We start from the raw sequence: 21,644 nt of genomic DNA, 5'->3' as shown, positions 1-21,644 counted from the left end.
CAATAGGAATACATATTCCAATAGACTGAATATCTGAACAGCAAAATTTTGTCACTGGGAAATCTTGTTCAAACAGCTGAGAAGCGAGTGTGACACTGTTTACATTTATTTTTCCCGTCAAAAGGAGTTGGCGTTTTCGGGAAAAGGTTTTGGTGAAACACTGAAAAACTCATTTTCCTAGAGCTATCAAACAGTATGAAAGTATTGAGAACACTATGAAATAAAAATGTTAGTTAGGCTAGGGTTCCAAGTAATGTTTTACTGTGCCTTTAAAAAGCCGGTATGAAACCCGTGTTAAAATGAAAAGTCTCATTGCTCAAAACAACAGACCAGGGAAATGGCAGAGTGTCTCTAGAACTCCTGGAATACGTTTCAGAACCCGAACATCTCTACAGAATTTTGAAATACTGAGAATTTGTATCCAAAGCGCTGTGAAAGGTAGGATAGACTGTCAATTGGTAATAATGTTGAAAGTGCTGGTATCTTTGTAAAAAAGGTTGTTTTACCAAATTAGAATTCACAATGAAAAAGCTTGAGACACTGGAAGAGAGAGACTCCAACTCGGGAAATTCACAATGACAACCTAGGTTAATATCTAAGAAAGTGCTTCAAACACTAGGAATTCGTGAATAAAAGGCCCTAATATCTGTAACACATTGTTTCCTGACAAGGAAATCGTGTTCAAAGAACATAGAACCGAGTTGGATACTGGTTACATTTATTATTCCGGGACAATGAGTTGGCGATTTTGAAAGACTCCTGGTTAGGCCATTAAACCGGGTGTGATGACGTCACCAAGGGGGAGGGGCCACGTGGGCAGGCTTAATTGATCCCAGGTGATAATGATTTGGCCAGGGGACCAGCTGGGAGTGATGACATCATGGAGATTAGTTCTGGTATTAGGGTTAGAGAATTGGGGCTCTGTTCATGGTTAGGGTTAGGATAAGGTTTTGGGCTAGGTAGTGTTCAGGATCAGGTGTGGGCTAGGTTTAGGGTTTGGGTTAGAGGGTTAGGGATAGCATACGGTCACAGTGTAGTAATGTTGGCTATTCACAATGAATGAGCTTCAATCACTGGACAATTTGGTGTGTAGCACTCAGAACTTACGACTCCAGACTAGGGAAATATTTAGAAATGTGCTTCACACAATAGGAATACATATTCCAATAGACTTAATATCTGAACAGCACAATTTTGTCACGGGAAATCTTGTTCAAACAGCTGAGAAGCGAGTGTGACACTGTTTACATTTATTTTTCCCGCCAAAAGGAGTTGGCGTTTTCGGGAAAAGGTTTTGGTGAAACACTGAAAAACTCATTTTCCTAGAGCTATCGAACAGTATGAAAGTATTGAGAACACTATGAAATAAAAATGTTAGTTAGGCTAGGGTTCCAAGTAATGTTTTACTGTGCCTTTAAAAAGCCGGTATGACACCCGTGTTAAAATGAAAAGTCTCATTGCTCAAAACACCAGACCAGGGGAATGGCAGAGTGTCTCTAGAACTCCTGGAATACGTTTTAGAACCCGAACATCTCTACTGAATTTTGAAATACTGAGAATTTGTATCCAAAGCGCTGTGAAAGGTAGGATAGACTGTCAAGTGGTAATAATGTTGAAAGTGCTGGTATATTTGTAAAAAAGGTTGTTTTACCAAATTAGAATTCACAATGAAAAAGCTTGAGACACTGGAAGAGAGAGACTCCAACTCGGGAAATTCACAATGACATCCTAGGTTAATATCTAAGAAAGTGCTTCAAACACTAGGAATTCGTGAATAAAGGGCCTTAATACCTGTAACACATTGTTTCCTGACAAGGAAATCGTGTTCAAAGAACATAGAACCGAGTTGGATACTGGTTACATTTATTATTCCGGGACAATGAGTTGGCGATTTTGAAAGAAGCCTGGTTAGGCCATTAAACCGGATGTGATGACGTCACCAAGGGGGAGGGGCCACGTGGGCAGGCTTAATTGATCCCAGGTGATAATGATTTGCCTGGGGACCAGCTGGGAGTGATGACGTCATCGAGATTAGTTCTGGTATTAGGGTTAGAGAATTGGGGCTCTGTTCATGGTTAGGGTTAGGATAAGGTTTTGGGCTAGGTAGGGTCCAGGATAAGGTGTGGGCTAGGTTTAGGGTTTGGGTTAGAGGGTTAGGGACAGGCTGACGGTCACAGTGTAGTAATGTTGGCTATTCACAATGAATGAGCTTCAATCACTGGACAGTTTGGTGTGTAGCACTCAGAACTTATAACTTCAGACTAGGGAAATATTTAGAAATGTGCTTCACACAATAGGAATACATATTCCAATAGACTGAATATCTGAACAGCACAATTTTGTCACTGGAAAATCTTGTTCAAACAGGTGAGAAGCGAGTGTGAAATTGTTTACATTTATTTTTCCCGTCAAAAGGAGTTGGCGTTTTCGGGAAAAGGTTTTGGTGAAACACTGAAAAACTCATTTTCCTAGAGCTATCGAACAGTATGAAGTATTGAGAACACTATGAAATAAAAATGTTAGTTAGGCTAGGGTTCCAAGTAATGTTTTACTGTGCCTTTAAAAAGCCGGTATGACACCCGTGTTAAAATGAAAAGTCTCATTGCTCAAAACAACAGACCAGGGGAATGGCAGAGTGTCTCTAGAACTCCTGGAATACGTTTCAGAACCTGAACATCTCTACTGAATTTTAAAATACTGAGAATTTGTATCCAAAGCGCTGTGAAAGGTAGGATAGACGGTCAAGTGGTAATAATGTTGAAAGTTTCTGGTATATTTGTAAAAAAGGTTGTTTTACCAAATTAGAATTCACAATGAAAAAGCTTGAGACACTGGAAGAAAGAGACTCCAACTCGCGAAATTCACAATGATAACCTAGGTTAATATCTAAGAAAGTGTTTCAAACACTAGGAATACGTGAATAAAGGGCCTTAATGTCTGTAACACATTGTTTCCTGACAAGGAAATCGTGTTCAAAGAACATAGAACCGAGTTGGATACTGGTTACATTTATTATACCGGGACAATGAGTTTGTGATTTTGAAAGAAGCCTGGTTAGGCCATTAAACCGGATGTGATGGCGTCACCAAGGGAGAGGGGCCACGTGGGCAGACTCAATTGATCCCAGGTGATAATGATTTGGCCAGGGGACCAGCTGGGAGTGATGACGTCATCGAGATTAGTTCTGGTATTAGGGTTTGAGAATTGGGGCTCTGTTCATGGTTAGGGTTAGGATAAGGTTTTGGGCTAGGTAGCGTTCAGGCTGAGCTGTGGGCCAGGTTTAGGGTTTGGGTTAGAGTGATAGGGACATGGTTAAGGTCACAGTGTAGTAATGTTGGCTATTCACAATGAATGAGCTTGAGACACTGGAAGAGAGAGACTCCAACTCGGGAAATTCACAATGATAACCTAGGTTAATATCTAAGAAAGTGCTTCAAACACTCGGAATACGTGAATAAAGGGCCTTAATATCTGTAACACATTGTTTCCTGACAAGGAAATCGTGTTCAAAGAACATAGAACCGAGTTGGATACTGGTTACATTTATTATTCCGGGACAATGAGTTGGCGATTTTGAAAGAAGCCTGGTTAGGCCATTAAACCGGATGTGATGACGTCACCAAGGGGGAGGGGCCACGTGGGCAGGCTTAATTGATCCCAGGTGATAATGATTTGCCTGGGGACCAGCTGGGAGTGATGACGTCATCCAGATTAGTTCTGGTATTAGGGTTAGAGAATTGGGGCTCTGTTCAAGGTTAGGGTTAGGATAAGGTTTTGGGCTAGGTAGCATTCAGGCTCAGGTGTGGGCTAGGTTGAGGGTTTGGGTTAGAGTGATAGGGACAGGGTTATGGTCACAGTGTAGTAATGTTGGCTATTCACAATGAATGAACTTCAAACACTCGACAATTTGGTGTGCAGCACTCAGAACTTACGACTCCAGACTAGGGAAATATTTAGAAATGTGCTTCACACAATAGGAATACATATTCCAATAGACTGAATATCTGAACAGCACAATTTTGTCACTGGGAAATCTTGTTCAAACAGCTGAGAAGCGAGTGTGACACTGTTTACATTTATTTTTCCCGTCAAAAGGAGTTGGCGTTTTCGGGAAAAGGTTTTGGTGAAACACTGAAAAACTCATTTTCCTAGAGCTATCGAACAGTATGAAAGTATTGAGAACACTATGAAATAAAAATGTTGGTTAGGCTAGGGTTCCAAGTAATGTTTTACTGTGCCTTTAAAAAGCCGGTATGCCACCCGTGTGAAAATGAAAAGTCTCATTGCTCAAAACAACAGACCAGGGGAATGGCAGAGTGTCTCTAGAACTCCGGGAATACGTTTCAGAACCCGAACATCTCTACTGAATTTTAAAATACTGAGAATTTGTATCCAAAGCGCTGTGAAAGGTAGGATAGACTGTCAAGTGGTAATAATGTTGAAAGTGCTGCTATATTTTTAAAAAAGGTTGTTTTACCAAATTAGAATTCACAATGAAAAAGCTTGAGACACTGGAAGAGAGAGACTCCAACTCGGGAAATTCACAATGATAACCTAGGTTAATATCTAAGAAAGTGCTTCAAACACTAGGAATACGTGAATAAAGGGCCTTGATATCTGTAACACATTGTTTCCTGACAAGGAAATCGTGTTCAAAGAACATAGAACCGAGTTGGATACTGGTTACATTTATTATTCCGGGACAATGAGTTGGCGATTTTGAAAGAAGCCTGGTTAGGCCATTAAACCGGATGTGATGACGTCACCAAGGGGGAGGGGCCACGTGGGCAGGCTTAATTGATCCCAGGTGATAATGATTTGGCCAGGGGACCAGCTGGGAGTGATGACGTCATCGAGATTAGTTCTGGTATTAGTGTTAGAGAATTGGGGCTCTCTTCATGGTTAGGGTTAGGATAAGATTTTCGGCTAGGTAGGGTCCAGGCTCAGGTGTGGGCTAGGTTTAGGGTTTGGGTTAGAGGGTTAGGGACAGGCTGACGGTCACAGTGTAGTAATGTTGGCTATTCACAATGAATGAGCTTCAATCACTGGACAATTTGGTGTGTAGCACTCAGAACTTACGACTCCAGACTAGGGAAATATTTAGAAATGTGCTTCACACAATAGGAATACATATTCCAATAGACTGAATATCTGAACAGCACAATTTTGTCACTGGGAAATCTTGTTCAAACAGCTGAGAAGCGAGTGTGACACTTTTTACATTTATTTTTCCCGTCAAAAGGAGTTGGCGTTTTCGGGAAAAGGTTTTGGTGAAACACTGAAAAACTCATTTTCCTAGAGCTATCGAACAGTAAGAAGTATTGAGAACACTATGAAATAAAAATGTTAGTTAGGCTAGGGTTCCAAGTAATGTTTTACTGTGCCTTTAAAAAGCCGGTATGACACCCGTGTTAAAATGAAAAGTCTCATTGCTCAAAACAACAGACCAGGGGAATGGCAGATTGTCTCTAGAACTCCTGGAATACGTTTCAGAACCCGAACAACTCTACTGAATTTTAAAATACTGAGAATTTGTATCCAAAGCGCTGTGAAAGGTAGGATAGACTGTCAAGTGGTAATAATGTTGAAAGTGCTGGTATATTTGTAAAAAAGGTAGTTTTACCAAATTAGAATTCACAATGAAAAAGCTTGAGACACTGGAAGAGAGAGACTCCAACTCGGGAAATTCACAATGATAACCTAGGTTAATATCTAAGAAAGTGCTTCAAACACTAGGAATACGTGAATAAAGGGCCTTAATATCTGTAACACATTGTTTCCTGACAAGGAAATCGTGTTCAAAGAACATAGAACCGAGTTGGATACTGGTTACATTTATTATTCCGGGACAATGAGTTGGCGATTTTGAAAGAAGCCTGGTTAGGCCATTAAACCGGATGTGATGACGTCACCAAGGGGGAGGGGCCACGTGGGCAGGCTTAATTGATCCCAGGTGATAATGATTTGGCCAGGGGACCAGCTGGGAGTGATGACGTCATCGAGATTAGTTCTGGTATTAGGGTTAGAGAATTGGGGCTCTGTTCATGGTTAGGGTTAGGGTAAGGTTTTCTGCTAGGTAGGGTCCAGGCTCAGGTGTGGGCTAGGTTTAGGGTTTGGGTTAGAGGGTTAGGGACAGGCTGACGGTCACAGTGTAGTAATGTTGGCTATTCACAATGAATGAGCTTCAATCCCTGGACAATTTGGTGTGTAGCACTCAGAACTTACGACTCCAGACTAGGGAAATATTTAGAAATGTGCTTCCCACAATAGGAATACATATTCCAATAGACTGAATATCTGAACAGCACTATTTTGTCACTGGGAAATCTTGTTCAAACAGCTGAAAAGCGAGTGTGACACTGTTTACATTTATTTTTCCCGTCAAAAGGAGTTGGCATTTTCGGGAAAAGGTTTTGGTGAAACACTGAAAAACTCATTTTCCTAGAGCTATCAAACAGTATGAAAGTATTGAGAACACTATGAAATAAAAATGTTAGTTAGGCTAGGGTTCCAAGTAATGTTTTACTGTGCATTTAAAAAGCCGGTATGACACCCATGTTAAAATGAAATGTCTCATTGCTCAAAACAATAGACCAGGGGAATGGCAGAGTGTCTCTAGAACTCCTGGAATACGTTTTAGAACCCGAATATCTCTACTGAATTTTGAAATACTGAGAATTTATATCCAAAGCGCTGTGAAAGGTAGGATAGACTGTCAAGTGGTAATAATGTTGAAAGTGCTGGTATATTTGTAAAAAAGGTTGTTTTACCAAATTATAATTCACAATGAAAAAGCTTGAGACACAGGAAGAGAGAGACTCCAACTCGGGAAATTCACAATGATAACCTAGGTTAATATCTAAGAAAGTGCTTCAAACACTAGGAATACGTGAATAAAGGGCCTTAATATCTGTAACACATTGTTTCCTGAAAAGGAAATCGTGTTCAAAGAACATAGAACCGAGTTGGATACTGGTTACATTTATTATTCCGGGAAAATGAGTTGGCGATTTTGAAAGAAGCCTGGTTAGGCCATTAAACCGGATGTGATGACGTCACCAAGGGGGAGGGGCCACGTGGGCAGGCTTAATTGATCCCAGGTGATAATGATTTGGCCAGGGGACCAGCCGGGAATGATGACGTCATCGAGATTAGTTCTGGTATTAGGCTTAGAGAATTGGAGCTCTGTTCATGGTTAGGGTTAGGATAAGGTTTTCGGCTAGGTAGGGTCCAGGCTCAGGTGTGGGCTAGGTTTAGGCTTTGGGTTAGAGGGTTAGGGACAGGCTGACGGTCACAGTGTAGTAATGTTGGCTATTCACAATGAATGAGCTTCAATCACTGGACAATTTGGTGTGTACCACTCAGAACTTACGACTCCAGACTAGGGAAATATTTAGAAATGTGCTTCACACAATAGGAATACATATTCCAATAGACTGAATATCTGAACAGCACAATTTTTTCACTGGGAAATCTTGTTCAAACAGCTGAGAAGCGAGTGTGACACTTTTTACATTTATTTTTCCCGTCAAAAGGAGTTGGCGTTTTCGGGAAAAGGTTTTGGTGAAACACTGAAAAACTCATTTTCCTAGAGCTATCGAACAGTAAGAAGTATTGAGAACACTATGAAATAAAAATGTTAGTTAGGCTAGGGTTCCAAGTAATGTTTTACTGTGCCTTTAAAAAGCCGGTATGACACCCGTGTTAAAATGAAAAGTCTCATTGCTCAAAACAACAGACCAGGGGAATGGCAGATTGTCTCTAGAACTCCTGGAATACGTTTCAGAACCCGAACATCTCTACTGAATTTTAAAATACTGAGAATTTGTATCCAAAGCGCTGTGAAAGGTAGGATAGACTGTCAAGTGGTAATAATGTTGAAAGTGCTGGTATATTTGTAAAAAAGGTTGTTTTACCAAATTAGAATTCACAATGAAAAAGCTTGAGACACTGGAAGAGAGAGACTCCAACTCGGGAAATTCACAATGATAACCTAGGTTAATATCTAAGAAAGTGCTTCAAACACTAGGAATACGTCAATAAAGGGCCTTAATATCTGTAACACATTGTTTCCTGACAAGGAAATCGTGTTCAAAGAACATAGAACCGAGTTGGATACTGGTTACATTTATTATTCCGGGACAATGAGTTGGCGATTTTGAAAGAAGCCTGGTTAGGCCATTAAACAGGATGTGATGACGTCACCAAGGGGGAGGGGCCACGTGGACAGGCTTAATTGATCCCAGGTGATAATGATTTGGCCAGGGGACCAGCTGGGAGTGATGACGTCATCGAGATTAGTTCTGGTATTAGGGTTAGAGAATTGGGGCTCTGTTCATGGTTAGGGTTAGGATAAGGTTTTCTGCTAGGTAGGGTCCAGGCTCAGGTGTGGGCTAGGTTTAGGGTTTGGGTTAGAGGGTTAGGGACAGGCTGACGGTCACAGTGTAGTAATGTTGGCTATTCACAATTAATGAGCTTCAATCCCTGGACAATTTGGTGTGTAGCACTCAGAACTTACGACTCCAGACTAGGGAAATATTTAGAAATGTGCTTCCCACAATAGGAATACATATTCCAATAGACTGAATATCTGAACAGCACTATTTTGTCACTGGGAAATCTTGTTCAAACAGCTGAAAAGCGAGTGTGACACTGTTTACATTTATTTTTCCCGTCAAAAGGAGTTGGCATTTTCGGGAAAAGGTTTTGGTGAAACACTGAAAAACTCATTTTCCTAGAGCTATCGAACAGTATGAAAGTATTGAGAACACTATGAAATAAAAATGTTAGTTAGGCTAGGGTTCCAAGTAATGTTTTACTGTGCATTTAAAAAGCCGGTATGACACCCATGTTAAAATGAAATGTCTCATTGCTCAAAACAATAGACCAGGGGAATGGCAGAGTGTCTCTAGAACTCCTGGAATACGTTTTAGAACCCGAATATCTCTACTGAATTTTGAAATACTGAGAATTTATATCCAAAGCGCTGTGAAAGGTAGGATAGACTGTCAAGTGGTAATAATGTTGAAAGTGCTGGTATATTTGTAAAAAAGGTTGTTTTACCAAATTACAATTCACAATGAAAAAGCTTGAGACACAGGAAGAGAGAGACTCCAACTCGGGAAATTCACAATGATAACCTGGTTAATATCTAAGAAAGTGCTTCAAACACTGCGAATACGTGAATAAAGGGCCTTAATATCTGTAACACATTGTTTCCTGACAAGGAAATCGTGTTCAAAGAACATAGAACCGAGTTGGATACTGGTTACATTTATTATTCCGGGAAAATGAGTTGGCGATTTTGAAAGAAGCCTGGTTAGGCCATTAAACCGGATGTGATGACGGCACCAAGGGGGAGGGGCCACGTGGGCAGGCTTAATTGATCCCAGGTGATAATGATTTGGCCAGGGGACCAGCCGGGAATGATGACGTCATCGAGATTAGTTCTGGTATTAGGCTTAGAGAATTGGAGCTCTGTTCATGGTTAGGGTTAGGATAAGGTTTTCGGCTAGGTAGGGTCCAGGCTCAGGTGTGGGCTAGGTTTAGGCTTTGGGTTAGAGGGTTAGGGACAGGCTGACGGTCACAGTGTAGTAATGTTGGCTATTCACAATGAATGAGCTTCAATCACTGGACAATTTGGTGTGTACCACTCAGAACTTACGACTCCAGACTAGGGAAATATTTAGAAATGTGCTTCACACAATAGGAATACATATTCCAATAGACTGAATATCTGAACAGCACAATTTTTTCACTGGGAAATCTTGTTCAAACAGCTGAGAAGCGAGTGTGACACTTTTTACATTTATTTTTCCCGTCAAAAGGAGTTGGCGTTTTCGGGAAAAGGTTTTGGTGAAACACTGAAAAACTCATTTTCCTAGAGCTATCGAACAGTAAGAAGTATTGAGAACACTATGAAATAAAAATGTTAGTTAGGCTAGGGTTCCAAGTAATGTTTTACTGTGCCTTTAAAAAGCCGGTATGACACCCGTGTTAAAATGAAAAGTCTCATTGCTCAAAACAACAGACCAGGGGAATGGCAGATTGTCTCTAGAACTCCTGGAATACGTTTCAGAACCCGAACATCTCTACTGAATTTTAAAATACTGAGAATTTGTATCCAAAGCGCTGTGAAAGGTAGGATAGACTGTCAAGTGGTAATAATGTTGAAAGTGCTGGTATATTTGTAAAAAAGGTTGTTTTACCAAATTAGAATTCACAATGAAAAAGCTTGAGACACTGGAAGAGAGAGACTCCAACTCGGGAAATTCACAATGATAACCTAGGTTAATATCTAAGAAAGTGCTTCAAACACTAGGAATACGTCAATAAAGGGCCTTAATATCTGTAACACATTGTTTCCTGACAAGGAAATCGTGTTCAAAGAACATAGAACCGAGTTGGATACTGGTTACATTTATTATTCCGGGACAATGAGTTGGCGATTTTGAAAGAAGCCTGGTTAGGCCATTAAACAGGATGTGATGACGTCACCAAGGGGGAGGGGCCACGTGGACAGGCTTAATTGATCCCAGGTGATAATGATTTGGCCAGGGGACCAGCTGGGAGTGATGACGTCATCGAGATTAGTTCTGGTATTAGGGTTAGAGAATTGGGGCTCTGTTCATGGTTAGGGTTAGGATAAGGTTTTCTGCTAGGTAGGGTCCAGGCTCAGGTGTGGGCTAGGTTTAGGGTTTGGGTTAGAGGGTTAGGGACAGGCTGACGGTCACAGTGTAGTAATGTTGGCTATTCACAATTAATGAGCTTCAATCCCTGGACAATTTGGTGTGTAGCACTCAGAACTTACGACTCCAGACTAGGGAAATATTTAGAAATGTGCTTCCCACAATAGGAATACATATTCCAATAGACTGAATATCTGAACAGCACTATTTTTTCACTGGGAAATCTTGTTCAAACAGCTGAAAAGCGAGTGTGACACTGTTTACATTTATTTTTCCCGTCAAAAGGAGTTGGCATTTTCGGGAAAAGGTTTTGGTGAAACACTGAAAAACTCATTTTCCTAGAGCTATCGAACAGTATGAAAGTATTGAGAACACTATGAAATAAAAATGTTAGTTAGGCTAGGGTTCCAAGTAATGTTTTACTGTGCATTTAAAAAGCCGGTATGATACCCATGTTAAAATGAAATGTCTCATTGCTCAAAACAATAGACCAGGGGAATGGCAGAGTGTCTCTAGAACTCCTGGAATACGTTTTAGAACCCGAATATCTCTACTGAATTTTGAAATACTGAGAATTTATATCCAAAGCGCTGTGAAAGGTAGGATAGACTGTCAAGTGGTAATAATGTTGAAAGTGCTGGTATATTTGTAAAAAAGGTTGTTTTACCAAATTAGAATTCACAATGAAAAAGCTTGAGACACAGGAAGAGAGAGACTCCAACTCGGGAAATTCACAATGATAACCTAGGTTAATATCTAAGAAAGTGCTTCAAACACTAGGAATACGTGAATAAAGGGCCTTAATATCTGTAACACATTGTTTCCTGACAAGGAAATCGTGTTCAAAGAACATAGAACCGAGTTGGATACTGGTTACATTTATTATTCCGGGAAAATGAGTTGGCGATTTTGAAAGAAGCCTGGTTAGGCCATTAAACCGGATGTGATGACGGCACCAAGGGGGAGGGGCCACGTGGGCAGGCTTAATTGATCCCAGGTGATAATGATTTGGCCAGGGGACCAGCCGGGAATGATGACGTCATCGAGATTAGTTCTGGTATTAGGCTTAGAGAATTGGAGCTCTGTTCATGGTTAGGGTTAGGATAAGGTTTTCGGCTAGGTAGGGTCCAGGCTCAGGTGTGGGCTAGGTTTAGGGTTTGGGTTAGAGGGTTAGGGACAGGCTGACGGTCACAGTGTAGTAATGTTGGCTATTCACAATGAATGAGCTTCAATCACTGGACAATTTGGTGTGTAGCACTCAGAACTTACGACTCCAGACTAGGGAAATATTTGGAAATGTGCTTCCCACAATAGGAATACATATTCCAATAGACTGAATATCTGAACAGCACAATTTTGTCACTGGGAAATCTTGTTCAAACAGCTGAGAAGCGAGTGTGACACTGTTTACATTTATTTTTCCCGTCAAAAGGAGTTGGCGTTTTCGGGAAAAGGTTTTGGTGAAACACTGAAAAACTCATTTTCCTAGAGCTATCGAACAGTATGAAAGTATTGAGAATACTATGAAATAAAAATGTTAGTTAGGCTAGGGTTCCAAGTAATGTTTTACTGTGCCTTTAAAAAGCCGGTATGACACCCGTGTTAAAATGAAAAGTCTCATTGCTCAAAACAACAGACCAGGGGAATGACAGATTGTCTCTAGAACTCCTGGAATACGTTTCAGAACCCGAACATCTCTACTGAATTTTAAAATACTGAGAATTTGTATCCAAAGCGCTGTGAAAGGTAGGATAGACTGTCCAGTGGTAATAATGTTGAAAGTGCTGGTATATTTGTAAAAAAGGTTGTTTTACCAAATTAGAATTCACAATGAAAAAGCTTGAGACACTGGAAGAGAGAGACTCCAACTCGGGAAATTCACAATGATAACCTAGGTTAATATCTAAGAAAGTGCTTCAAACACTAGGAATACGTGAATAAAGGGCCTTAATATCTGTAAAACATTGTTTCCTGACAAGGAAATCGTGTTCAAAGAACATAGAACCGAGTTGGATACTGGTTACATTTATTATTCCGGGACAATGAGTTGGCGATTTTGAAAGAAGCCTGGTTAGGCCATTAAACAGGATGTGATGACGTCACCAAGGGGGAGGGGCCACGTGGGCAGGCTTAATTGATCCCAGGTGATAATGATTTGGCCAGGGGACCAGCTGGGAGTGAAGACGTCATCGAGATTAGTTCTGGTATTAGGGTTAGAGAATTGGGGCTCTGTTCATGGTTAGGGTTAGGATAAGGTTTTGGGCTAGGTAGGGTCCAGGCTCAGGTGTGGGCTAGGTTTAGGGTTTGGGTTAGAGGGTTAGGGACAGGCTGACGGTCACAGTGTAGTAATGTTGGCTATTCACAATGAATGAGCTTCAATCCCTGGACAATTTGGTGTGTAGCACTCAGAACTTACGACTCCAGACTAGGGAAATATTTGGAAATGTGCTTCCCACAATAGGAATACATATTCCAATAGACTGAATATCTGAACAGCACAATTTTGTCACTGGGAAATCTTGTTCAAACAGCTGAGAAGCGAGTGTGACACTGTTTACATTTATTTTTCCCGTCAAAAGGAGTTGGCGTTTTCGGGAAAAGGTTTTGGTGAAACACTGAAAAACTCATTTTCCTAGAGCTATCGAACAGTAAGAAGTATTGAGAACACTATGAAATAAAAATGTTAGTTAGGCTAGGGTTCCAAGTAATGTTTTACTGTGCCTTTAAAAAGCCGGTATGACACCCGTGTTAAAATGAAAAGTCTCATTGCTCAAAACAACAGACCAGGGGAATGGCAGATTGTCTCTAGAACTCCTGGAATACATTTCAGAACCCGAACATCTCTACTGAATTTTAAAATACTGAGAATTTGTATCCAAAGCGCTGTGAAAGGTAGGATAGACTGTCAAGTGGTAATAATGTTGAAAGTGCTGGTATATTTGTAAAAAAGGTTGTTTTACCAAATTAGAATTCACAATGAAAAAGCTTGAGACACTGGAAGAGAGAGACGCCAACTCGGGAAATTCACAATGATAACCTAGGTTAATATCTAAGAAAGTGCTTCAAACACTAGGAATACGTGAATAAAGGGCCTTAATATCTGTAACACACTGTTTCCTGACAAGGAAATCGTGTTCAAAGAACATAGAACCGAGTTGGATACTGTTTACATTTATTATTCCGGGACAATGAGTTGGCGATTTTGAAAGAAGCCTGGTTAGGCCATTAAACAGGATGTGATGACGTCACCAAGGGGGAGGGGCCACGTGGGCAGGCTTAATTGATCCCAGGTGATAATGATTTGGCCAGGGGACCAGCTGGGAGTGATGACGTCATCGAGATTAGTTCTGGTATTAGGCTTAGAGAATTGGAGCTCTGTTCATGGTTAGGGTTAGGATAAGGTTTTCGGCTAGGTAGGGTCCAGGCTCAGGTGTGGGCTAGGTTTAGGGTTTGGGTTAGAGGGTTAGGGACAGGCTGACGGTCACAGTGTAGTAATGTTGGCTATTCACAATGAATGAGCTTCAATCACTGGACAATTTGGTGTGTAGCACTCAGAACTTACGACTCCAGATTAGGGAAATATTTAGAAATGTGCTTCACACAAGAGGAATACATATTCCAATAGACTGAATATCTGAACAGCACAATTTTGTCACTGGGAAATCTTGTTCAAACAGCTGAGAAGCGAGTGTGACACTGTTTACATTTATTTTTCCCGTCAAAAGGAGTTGGCGTTTTCGGGAAAAGGTTTTGGTGAATCACTGAAAAACTCATTTTCCTAGAGCTATCGAACAGTATGAAAGTATTGAGAATACTATGAAATAAAAATGTTAGTTAGGCTAGGGTTCCAAGTAATGTTTTACTGTGCCTTTAAAAAGCCGGTATGACACCCGTGTTAAAATGAAAAGTCTCATTGCTCAAAACAACAGACCAGGGGAATGACAGATTGTCTCTAGAACTCCTGGAATACGTTTCAGAACCCGAACATCTCTACTGAATTTTAAAATACTGAGAATTTGTATCCAAAGCGCTGTGAAAGGTAGGATATACTGTCAAGTGGTAATAATGTTGAAAGTGCTGGTATATTTGTAAAAAAGGTTGTTTTACCAAATTAGAATTCACAATGAAAAAGCTTGAGACACTGGAAGAGAGAGTCTCCAACTCGGGAAATTCACAATAATAACCTAGGTTAATATCTAAGAAAGTGCTTCAAACACTAGGAATACGTGAATAAAGGGCCTTAATATCTGTAACACACTGTTTCCTGACAAGGAAATCGTGTTCAAAGAACATAGAACCAAGTTGGATACTGGTTACATTTATTATTCCGGGACAATGAGTTGGCGATTTTGAAAGAAGCCTGGTTAGGCCATTAAACCGGATGTGATGACGTCACCAAGGGGGAGGGGCCACGTGGGCAGGCTTAATTGATCCCAGGTGATAATGATTTGGCCAGGGGACCAGCTGGGAGTGATGACGTCATCGAGATTAGTTCTGGTATTAGGCTTAGAGAATTGGAGCTCTGTTCATGGTTAGGGTTAGGATAAGGTTTTCGGCTAGGTAGGGTCCAGGCTCAGGTGTGGGCTAGGTTTAGGGTTTGGGTTAGAGGGTTAGGGACAGGCTGACGGTCACAGTGTAGTAATGTTGGCTATTCACAATGAATGAGCTTCAATCACTGGACAATTTGGTGTGTAGCACTCAGAACTTACGACTCCAGATTAGGGAAATATTTAGAAATGTGCTTCACACAAGAGGAATACATATTCCAATAGACTGAATATCTGAACAGCACAATTTTGTCACTGGGAAATCTTGTTCAAACAGCTGAGAAGCGAGTGTGACACTGTTTACATTTATTTTTCCCGTCAAAAGGAGTTGGCGTTTTCGGGAAAAGGTTTTGGTGAAACACTGAAAAACTCATTTTCCTAGAGCTATCGAACAGTATGAAAGTATTGAGAATACTATGAAATAAAAATGTTAGTTAGGCTAGAGTTCCAAGTAATGTTTTACTGTGCCTTTAAAAAGCCGGTATGACACCCGTGTTAAAATGAAAAGTCTCATTGCTCAAAACAACAGACCAGGGGAATGACAGATTGTCTCTAGAACTCCTGGAATTCATTTCAGAACCCGAACATCTCTACTGAATTTTAAAATACTGAGAATTTGTATCCAAAGCGCTGTGAAAGGTAGGATAGACTGTCCAGTGGTAATAATGTTGAAAGTGCTGGTATATTTGTAAAAAAGGTTGTTTTACCAAATTAGAATTCACAATGAAAAAGCTTGAGACACTGGAAGAGAGAGACTCCAACTCGGGAAATTCACAATGATAACCTAGGTTAATATCTAAGAAAGTGCTTCAAACACTAGGAATACGTGAATAAAGGGCCTTAATATCTGTAACACACTGTTTCCTGACAAGGAAATCGTGTTCAAAGAACATAGAACCGAGTTGGATACTGTTTACATTTATTATTCCGGGACAATGAGTTGGCGATTTTGAAAGAAGCCTGGTTAGGCCATTAAACAGGATGTGATGACGTCACCAAGGGGGAGGGGCCACGTGGGCAGGCTTAATTGATCCCAGGTGATAATGATTTGGCCAGGGGACCAGCTGGGAGTGATGACGTCATCGAGATTAGTTCTGGTATTAGGCTTAGAGAATTGGAGCTCTGTTCATGGTTAGGGTTAGGATAAGGTTTTCGGCTAGGTAGGGTCCAGGCTCAGGTGTGGGCTAGGTTTAGGGTTTGGGTTAGAGGGTTAGGGACAGGCTGACGGTCACAGTGTAGTAATGTTGGCTATTCACAATGAATGAGCTTCAATCACTGGACAATTTGGTGTGTAGCACTCAGAACTTACGACTCCAGATTAGGGAAATATTTAGAAATGTGCTTCACACAAGAGGAATACATATTCCAATAGACTGAATATCTGAACAGCACAATTTTGTCACTGGGAAATCTTGTTCAAACAGCTGAGAAGCGAGTGTGACACTGTTTACATTTATTTTTCCCGTCAAAAGGAGTTGGCGTTTTCGGGAAAAGGTTTTGGTGAAACACTGAAAAACTCATTTTCCTAGAGCTATCGAACAGTATGAAAGTATTGAGAATACTATGAAATAAAAATGTTAGTTAGGCTAGGGTTCCAAGTAATGTTTTACTGTGCCTTTAAAAAGCCGGTATGACACCCGTGTTAAAATGAAAAGTCTCATTGCTCAAAACAACAGACCAGGGGAATGACAGATTGTCTCTAGAACTCCTGGAATACGTTTCAGAACCCGAACATCTCTACTGAATTTTAAAATACTGAGAATTTGTATCCAAAGCGCTGTGAAAGGTAGGATATACTGTCAAGTGGTAATAATGTTGAAAGTGCTGGTATATTTGTAAAAAAGGTTGTTTTACCAAATTAGAATTCACAATGAAAAAGCTTGAGACACTGGAAGAGAGAGTCTCCAACTCGGGAAATTCACAATAATAACCTAGGTTAATATCTAAGAAAGTGCTTCAAACACTAGGAATACGTGAATAAAGGGCCTTAATATCTGTAACACACTGTTTCCTGACAAGGAAATCGTGTTCAAAGAACATAGAACCAAGTTGGATACTGGTTACATTTATTATTCCGGGACAATGAGTTGGCGATTTTGAAAGAAGCCTGGTTAGGCCATTAAACCGGATGTGATGACGTCACCAAGGGGGAGGGGCCACGTGGGCAGGCTTAATTGATCCCAGGTGATAATGATTTGGCCAGGGGACCAGCTGGGAGTGATGACGTCATCGAGATTAGTTCTGGTATTAGGCTTAGAGAATTGGAGCTCCGTTCATGGTTAGGGTTAGGATAAGGTTTTCGGCTAGGTAGGGTCCAGGCTCAGGTGTGGGCTAGGTTTAGGGTTTGGGTTAGAGGGTTAGGGACAGGCTGACGGTCACAGTGTAGTAATGTTGGCTATTCACAATGAATGAGCTTCAATCACTGGACAATTTGGTGTGTAGCACTCAGAACTTACGACTCCAGATTAGGGAAATATTTAGAAATGTGCTTCACACAAGAGGAATACATATTCCAATAGACTGAATATCTGAACAGCACAATTTTGTCACTGGGAAATCTTGTTCAAACAGCTGAGAAGCGAGTGTGACACTGTTTACATTTATTTTTCCCGTCAAAAGGAGTTGGCGTTTTCGGGAAAAGGTTTTGGTGAAACACTGAAAAACTCATTTTCCTAGAGCTATCGAACAGTATGAAAGTATTGAGAATACTATGAAATAAAAATGTTAGTTAGGCTAGGGTTCCAAGTAATGTTTTACTGTGCCTTTAAAAAGCCGGTATGACACCCGTGTTAAAATGAAAAGTCTCATTGCTCAAAACAACAGACCAGGGGAATGACAGATTGTCTCTAGAACTCCTGGAATTCGTTTCAGAACCCGAACATCTCTACTGAATTTTAAAATACTGAGAATTTGTATCCAAAGCGCTGTGAAAGGTAGGATAGACTGTCCAGTGGTAATAATGTTGAAAGTGCTGGTATATTTGTAAAAAAGGTTGTTTTACCAAATTAGAATTCACAATGAAAAAGCTTGAGACACTGGAAGAGAGAGACTCCAACTCGGGAAATTCACAATGACAACCTAGGTTAATATCTAAGAAAGTGCTTCAAAGACTAGGAATACGTGAATAAAGGGCCTTGATATCTATAACACATTGTTTCCTGACAAGGAAATCGTGTTCAAAGAACATAGAACCGAGTTGGATACTGGTTACATTTATTATTCCGGGACAATGAGTTGGCGATTTTGAAAGAAGCCTGGTTAGGCCATTAAACCGGATGTGATGACGTCACCAAGGGGGAGGGGCCACGTGGGCAGGCTTAATTGATCCCAGGTGATAATGATTTGGCCAGGGGACCAGCTGGGAGTGATGACGTCATCGAGATTAGTTCTGGTATTAGGGTTAGAGAATTGGGGCTCTCTTCATGGTTAGGGTTAGGATAAGATTTTCGGCTAGGTAGGGTCCAGGCTCAGGTGTGGGCTAGGTTTAGGGTTTGGGTTAGAGGGTTAGGGACAGGCTGACGGTCACAGTGTAGTAATGTTGGCTATTCACAATGAATGAGATTCAATCCCTGGACAATTTGGTGTGTAGCACTCAGAACTTACGACTCCAGACTAGGGAAATATTTGGAAATGTGCTTCCCACAATAGGAATACATATTCCAATAGACTGAATATCTGAACAGCACAATTTTGTCACTGGGAAATCTTGTTCAAACAGCTGAGAAGCGAGTGTGACACTGTTTACATTTATTTTTCCCGTCAAAAGGAGTTGGCGTTTTCGGGAAAAGGTTTTGGTGAAACACTGAAAAACTCATTTTCCTAGAGCTATCGAACAGTATGAAGTATTGAGAACACTATGAAATAAAAATGTTAGTTAGGCTAGGGTTCCAAGTAATGTTTTACTGTGCCTTTAAAAAGCCGGTATGACACCCGTGTTAAAATGAAAAGTCTCATTGCTCAAAACATCAGACCAGGGGAATGGCAGATTGTCTCTAGAACTCCTGGAATACGTTTCCGAACCCGAACATCTCTACTGAATTTTAAAATACTGAGAATTTGTATCCAAAGCGCTGTGAAAGGTAGGATAGACTGTCAAGTGGTAATAATGTTGAAAGTGCTGGTATATTTGTAAAAAAGGTTGTTTTACCAAATTAGAATTCACAATGAAAAAGCTTGAGACACTGGAAGAGAGAGACTCCAACTCGGGAAATTCACAATGATAACCTAGGTTAATATCTAAGAAAGTGCTTCAAACACTAGGAATACGTGAATAAAGGGCCTTAATATCTGTAACACATTGTTTCCTGACAAGGAAATCGTGTTCAAAGAACATAGATCCGAGTTGGATACTGGTTACATTTATTATTCCGGGACAATGAGTTGGCGATTTTGAAAGAAGCCTGGTTAGGCCATTAAACAGGATGTGATGACGTCACCAAGGGGGAGGGGTCATGTGGGCAGGCTTAATTGATCCCAGGTGATAATGATTTGGCCAGGGGACCATCTGGGAGTGATGACGTCATCGAGATTAGTTCTGGTATTAGGCTTAGAGAATTGGAGCTCTGTTCATGGTTAGGGTTAGGATAAGGTTTTCGGCTAGGTAGGGTCCAGGCTCAGGTGTGGGCTAGGTTTAGGGTTTGGGTTAGAGGGTTAGGGACAGGCTGACGGTCACAGTGTAGTAATGTTGGCTATTCACAATGAATGAGCTTCAATCACTGGACAATTTGGTGTGTAGCACTCAGAACTTACGACTCCAGATTAGGGAAATATTTAGAAATGTGCTTCACACAAGAGGAATACATATTCCAATAGACTGAATATCTGAACAGCACAATTTTGTCACTGGGAAATCTTGTTCAAACAGCTGAGAAGCGAGTGTGACACTGTTTACATTTATTTTTCCCGTCAAAAGGAGTTGGCGTTTTCGGGAAAAGGTTTTGGTGAAACACTGAAAAACTCATTTTCCTAGAGCTATCGAACAGTATGAAAGTATTGAGAACACTATGAAATAAAAATGTTAGTTAGGCTAGGGTTCCAAGTAATGTTTTACTGTGCCTTTAAAAAGCCGGTATGACACCCGTGTTAAAATGAAAAGTCTCATTGCTCAAAACAACAGACCAGGGGAATGACAGATTGTCTCTAGAACTCCTGGAATACGTTTCAGAACCCGAACATCTCTACTGAATTTTAAAATACTGAGAATTTGTATCCAAAGCGCTGTGAAAGGTAGGATAGACTGTCCAGTGGTAATAATGTTGAAAGTGCTGGTATATTTGTAAAAAAGGTTGTTTTACCATATTAGAATTCACAATGAAAAAGCTTGAGACACTGGAAGAGAGAGACTCCAACTCGGGAAATTCACAATGATAACCTAGGTTAATATCTAAGAAAGTGCTTCAAACACTAGGAATACGTGAATAAAGGGCCTTGATATCTGTAACACATTGTTTCCTGACAAGGAAATCGTGTTCAAAGAACATAGAACCGAGTTGGATATTGGTTACATTTATTATTCCGGGACAATGAGTTGGCGATTTTGAAAGAAGCCTGGTTAGGCCATTAAACCGGATGTGATGACGTCACCAAGGGGTAGGGGCCACGTGGGCAGGCTTAATTGATCCCAGGTGATAATGATTTGGCCAGGGGACCAGCTGGGAGTGATGACGTCATCGAGATTAGTTCTGGTATTAGGGTTAGAGAATTGGGGCTCTCTTCATGGTTAGGGTTAGGATAAGATTTTCGGCTAGGTAGGGTCCAGGCTCAGGTGTGGGCTAGGTTTAGGGTTTGGGTTAGAGGGTTAGGGACAGGCTGACGGTCACAGTGTAGTAATGTTGGCTATTCACAATGAATGAGCTTCAATCACTGGACAATTTGGTGTGTAGCACTCAGAACTTACGACTCCAGACTAGGGAAATATTTAGAAATGTGCTTCACACAATACGAATACATATTCCAATAGACTGAATATCTGAACAGCACAATTTTGTCACTGGGAAATCTTGTTCAAACAGCTGAGAAGCGAGTGTGACACTTTTTACATTTATTTTTCCCGTCAAAAGGAGTTGGCGTTTTCGGGAAAAGGTTTTGGTGAAACACTGAAAAACTCATTTTCCTAGAGCTATCGAACAGTAAGAAGTATTGAGAACACTATGAAATAAAAATGTTAGTTAGGCTAGGGTTCCAAGTAATGTTTTACTGTGCCTTTAAAAAGCCGGTATGACACCCGTGTTAAAATGAAAAGTCTCATTGCTCAAAACAACAGACCAGGGGAATGGCAGATTGTCTCTAGAACTCCTGGAATACGTTTCAGAACCCGAACATCTCTACTGAATTTTAAAATACTGAGAATTTGTATCCAAAGCGCTGTGAAAGGTAGGATAGACTGTCAAGTGGTAATAATGTTGAAAGT

Source organism: Cnephaeus nilssonii, assembly GCF_951640355.1.
Source record: "Cnephaeus nilssonii genome assembly, chromosome: 22".
In the NCBI taxonomy this organism is placed as follows: Eukaryota; Metazoa; Chordata; class Mammalia; order Chiroptera; family Vespertilionidae; genus Cnephaeus; species Cnephaeus nilssonii.
The sequence above is the reverse complement of the archived record's forward strand: the minus strand, read 5'-3'. Positions refer to the sequence as shown.